This window comes from Oncorhynchus kisutch, linkage group LG14 (assembly GCF_002021735.2).
Source record: "Oncorhynchus kisutch isolate 150728-3 linkage group LG14, Okis_V2, whole genome shotgun sequence".
Classification (NCBI taxonomy): Eukaryota; Metazoa; Chordata; class Actinopteri; order Salmoniformes; family Salmonidae; genus Oncorhynchus; species Oncorhynchus kisutch.
In genome coordinates, this window is record NC_034187.2 from 27,103,910 (window position 1) to 27,109,630 (window position 5,721).

Sequence of the window (5,721 nt, forward strand, 5' to 3'; positions counted from 1 at the left end):
ATGCAAATGAAATCATTGCTCGTGGATTAGAATGGGATACCATATACCCTAAATCATGATTGTCAATCATGGTTGAGGATTAAGGGATATGGGCTTACAGACCTAAAAAAGCAACATTTCCCTCCTCAGGCAGATCCCCATTGTGAGTAGCTCTGAGAAAGAGAGGGTTTGTCAAGGGAGGAGAGTAATACTGGTGCACTACTGCCCCCTGCTGGTCTTTTAGAGGTACTGAACCATTTTACTACAGCAGCACGGATACTCATTCCACATAGAAAAATACGAGGTGAGCACAGAACACATTCATTTACATTTGATCTACCCTGAAGGCAAATGTTTAATGAAACAAAAGCATGTGTTGACGTAGTGTTTCATCCTCAGTTGAGGAGATGTAGCTCAATTGTTTCTCTCTGCCAAGTGTGCTGGCACATCACAGGCCACACAGATTTATTTAACCTTTATTTAACTAGGCAAGTCAGTTAAGACAAAATTCTTATTTACAATGACAGCCTAACCCGGCCAAACCCAGACGACACGGGCCAATTGTGCGCCGCCCCATGGGATTCCCAATCACGCCCAGATGTGATACAGGCTGGATTTGAACCAGGGACTGTAGTGACACCACTGCGCCACATTCAGGAGCATGCTGCAGATGTTTCTATTTGAAAACAACCCAATCCCATGATCCAGACACCTAACTGCTCACATCCCTGGGTAGGATGAGCACTATTAAACCTAGCTATTGCTTTGTGTGTGTGTGCGCGTGTCTCTAAGGGACGCAGATTAGCTACGAAAACTCTTATCTATTGACAAGCGCAAGCCCTTTGCAATGAGACAATTCATATTGGGATTTCTTGTAAGAAGACAACCCTGTTTATCACAGACAGAGACAGAGCCATGCTTAGCTGATTGTGTGTGCAGGCCTAGGAGACAGAGCCCTCAGTCAGAGCGCCAGTCTGTTCCTGTGGAGCAGTCAAACAGACGAGTCCAGCCAAGAGCGTGCACAGCCCAGGCACCAAGCCAGACAGCAGCTCCAGAAAACCCTCCACAATAACATTGTATTAATAGAGTTTTTATGGAATAGAGGGAAGGAGCAGGGAGAACCAAGCACACTATGGCACATTGGTTTAATATTATCAAAAGGATGGTATGACTAAATGATTTAAGGGAGGGCTCAATTGGGCCACAGTGGACTCAGCCTTTGGTATAACAAGACAGAGGGAAGGAGGAGACCAATGGCACCATGCCTAGTGCTGCTCCAGGCTGCCCAAGACTGAAGGTGGCATGAAACCTGTGCCATGTTGGGCCTTGCTGGTACACTCTGGGCAGCAGGTCAAGGCCGGGGCAACATCTGCAGCACATCAAGAGAGCCTGGCGGGTAAGTGGGGGTATGGCACGATGCCCACCTCCTGACTCCTGTTCTAAGCCCCTCACATAGTGACATCCTAGAGAATAGCTTTTGGAAGGGTCAGCACATGAACAACAACCCATTCTTTCAAATGGAAAGCACCCTATGTACAACCCCTATCATAGCACCCTATGTACAACCCCTATCATAGCACCCTATGTACAACCCCTATCATAGCACCCTATGTACAACCCCTATCATAGCACCCCATGTACAACCCCTATCATAGCACCCCATGTACAACCCCTATCATAGCACCCCATGTACAACCCCTATCATAGCACCCCATGTACAACCCCTATCATAGCACCCCATGTACAACCCCTATCATAGCACCCCATGTACAACCCCTATCATAGCACCCCATGTACAACCCCTATCATAGCACCCTATGTACAACCCCTATCATAGCACCCTATGTACAACCCCTATCATAGCACCCTATGTACAACCCCTATCATAGCACCCTATGTACAACCCCTATCATAGCACCCTATGTACAACCCCTATCATAGCACCCTATGTACAACCCCTATCATAGCACCCTATGTACAACCCCTATCATAGCACCCTATGTACAACCCCTATCATAGCACCCTATGTACAACCCCTATCATAGCACCCTATGTACAACCCCTATCATAGCACCCTATGTACAACCCCTATCATAGCACCCTATGTACAACCCCTATCATAGCACCCTATGTACAACCCCTATCATAGCTGTGTCCAACCTCCCGTTTGACTACTATGCACTAGGACTCCTTTTGTATATCTCCACTCCCTCTTTCTAAGCCTTAAATGCCAAGTGACAAATGTCTGATATGAAATGTAGTTGGTGACAACAGGCAGTTGAATAGCACCAGTTATTGCTGGCTCTGGCATCATTACTCTGATTCCCATGTAAAATATTCTGATGAGGGGTGTTGCATGAACACAAAGTGTTAATTACTTGGTGACTAATTTGAAGGGGAATCCTTAACCCCCTCCCACACCTGAGTCATCTCTCTGATGATGGCAGGAAAATCAAATACATAAGTGAAATTGATACAAGCTGCTGGGAGACGAAAGAGCAAGTGCTAATCACTATGGATCATTAGCTGAAGATTTAGCTTAAACATGTTTAGCAGGAATTAAGCGAAGCTGTTGTTGACATGGATTGACTGCTGTAATGCTTTATTGTCAGTGCTCCAGGAGGCAGAGGGAGGACCGGCGTGTTACGGAGACGCCGAAAGCAGGGATTTGTGGGATGCTGGAGGACTAGTTGGGCTCGTAGCGTAGACAGAGCGGACAAAACTGAAAGTGCTATGACATCTGAGGGTGGAGAAGGGCGTGGCTGGAAGACTGGTGCTTAAGTGTGGATGAGGGGGGAGAAGGGGGTGGCTGGAAGACTGGTGCTTAAGTGTGGATGAGGGGGGAGAATATGACTTGGGGAGAGAAGGATGATATTGACGGACAGAGCAGAGGACTGGAGGAATCAAACTTCCTCTTAACAGAACAGACAATGAAAGGAGTTTTAAGAGTTGTTGCAGTTGTACATAGAAAGTGGAGCACTCAAGAGTCTAGAGTCTGAAACAGAATTTGAATACAATAACGCACTCCGCAAACAAATTGACTGACAAGGAGACATCCCCCTTCCTGAGGGTGTGACAGATAATTATCCTGGTGACACTGCAGGTTGGAAGGTTTGGTAGTGGGGCACTCCGTATCAGGGCACTAATACAGGTGTACTAGCTGGCTGAGCTCTACCTGAGCCTGCTGGGTGAGCATCTAGCTCAAGGGGAAGGAGAGGAGAGGGAGAGAGGTGGAAAGAGTGTGGAGGGAAAGTGAATGGGTTTGGATAAATATTTTGGATTTCCTTGTTGGAAGGTAAGATGATTGATAGAAAAAAAAACATGGGCAGTGTTAGGTCTTCAGAAGTTACATACGGTTCTCTAAATCCAGATCCTGGACTGCCTTGTAATAGGCACAAGAAAAAGCAGCAGGAAATATATTTTCCTCAACCAGAGGTTTGACAACGTAGAACAAGAATAACCGTGTTTTGTCTCCCTCTCCAGACAGATAACCCTGTGTGTGTGCATGTGTGTGTAAACATGTCTGGATGTGTGTGTCTATGCAGGAACTGCTCAAACTGTGGCAGCTGATGAGTAAGAGGGAACAGTCTTATCCAGCTCTCCAGTATTGACAGTGTTACTAATCCCCTCCACCTGCTCAAACACTCCCCCAAAACAACATCCCTCCCTCCCATCTGCCCAGGCGGGGCATCCCTGGGGGCAGCCTGTGCCTCTCCCTTCAACTCCTCTCCAGTTATCGTCCCCGGCTGGGGCCCATTACCCCAACCCTTCCCCAGGCAGCATGTATTAATCGCCACAAAAACAAATAGTTTTCAAATGTTTGGAAAAGGCCCAGTGTTTGCGCCGTGGCCTAACAAAATCATTTTTACAAGCTACGTAGTTGTGATTAGGGCTGGGAGAATTGAATTTCAGTGACATTGATAATATTAATATTAGCCTAATTAATTGTGTTGTTTGACTTTACTCAGCACCCTGTGTACCTTCTACACAACACTAGCCAGCCGGAGCTGTGGCTGAGCTCTCAACCATCTCTATCTCGCCCTGTCTCTCCAGTCCATGACAACTGCACACATTTCATGAACCGCTAGATGTCTAATCCCTCGAACAAATTCTGTTCCTGTAGACTAGAGGAGAACTGTACTCTTTCAGGAAGAAAGTCTGGCATGTTAAGAATACCCAATGACTCATAGAGGTACAGTACCAATCAAACGTTTGGACAAACCTACTCATTCAAGGGTTTTTCTTCATTCTTTTTTACCATTTTCTACATTGTATAATAATAGTGAAGACAAACTATGAAATAACACGTAGAATCATGTAGTAACCAAAAACTTGCTAAACAAATCAAAATATATTTTATATTTGAGATTCTTCAAAGCCGCCACCCTTTTCCTTGACAGCTTTGGACACTCTTGGCATTCTCTCAACCAGCTTCATGAGGTAGTCACCTAGGAATGCATTTTAATTAACAGGTGTGCCTTGTTAATTTGTGGAATTTCTTTCCTTAATGCGTTTGAGCCAATCAGTTGTGTTGTGTCAAGGTAGGGGGGGGGGGGGGTATATAGAAGACTGCCCTATTTGGTAAAAGACCCAAGTCCATATCATGGCAAGAACAGCTCAAATAAGCAAAGAGAAACGACAGTCCATTATTACTTTAAGACATGAAGGTTAGTCAATCGGGAAAATTTCAAGAGTTTCTTCAAGTGCAGCCGTAAAAACCATCAAGCACTATGATGAAACTGTCTCTCATGAGGGCCGCCACAGGAAAGGAAGACCCAGAGTTACCTCGGCTGCAGAGGATAAGTTCATTACAGTTAACTGCACCTCAAATTGCAGCCCGAATAAATGCTTCACAGAGTTCAAGGAAGACACATCTCAACATCAACTGTTCAGAGGCGACTGCGTGAATCAGGCCTTCCTGGTGGAATTTCTGCAAAGAAACCACTACTAAAGGACACCAATAATAAGAAGAGACTTGCTTGGGCCAAGAAACACAAGCAATGGAGATTAGACTGGTGTAAAACTGTCCTTTGGTCTGATGAGTCCAAATGTTAGATTTTTGGTTGCAACCACTGTGTCTTTGTGAGACTCAGAGTAGGTGAACAGATGATCTCCGCATGTGTGGTTCCCACCGTGAAGCATGGAGGAGGAGGTGTGATTTAAATTCAAGGCACACTTAACCAGCAAGGCTAACACAGTATTCTGCAGTGATACGCCAGCCCATCTGCTTTGCGCTTAGTGGGACAATCTTTTGTTTTTCAACAGGACAATGACCCAGCACACCTCCAGGTTGTGTAAGGTCTATGTGACCAGGAAGGCGAGTGATGGAGTGCTGCATCAGATGACCTGGCCTCCACAATCACCCTACCTCAACCCAATTGAGATGGTTTGAGATGAGTTGGACTGTAGAATGAAGGAAAAGCAGCCAACAAGTGCTCAGCATATGTAGGAACTCTTTCAAGACAGTTGGAAAAGCATTCCAGGTGAAGCTGTTTGAGAGAATGCCAAGAGTGGGCAAAGCTATCAAGGCAAAGGATGGCTACTTTGAAGAATATAAAATATATTTAGATTTGTTTAACACTTTTTTTGGTTCCATATGTGTTATTTCATAGTTCTGATGTCTTCACTATTATTCTACAATGTAGAAAATAGTACAAATAAATAACAGTACTAACATCTCAAACTCAACTGACTGTTTATGAAAATGAACCAGTAAGGTTGTGCTAGAAGTAAAGACGCTAA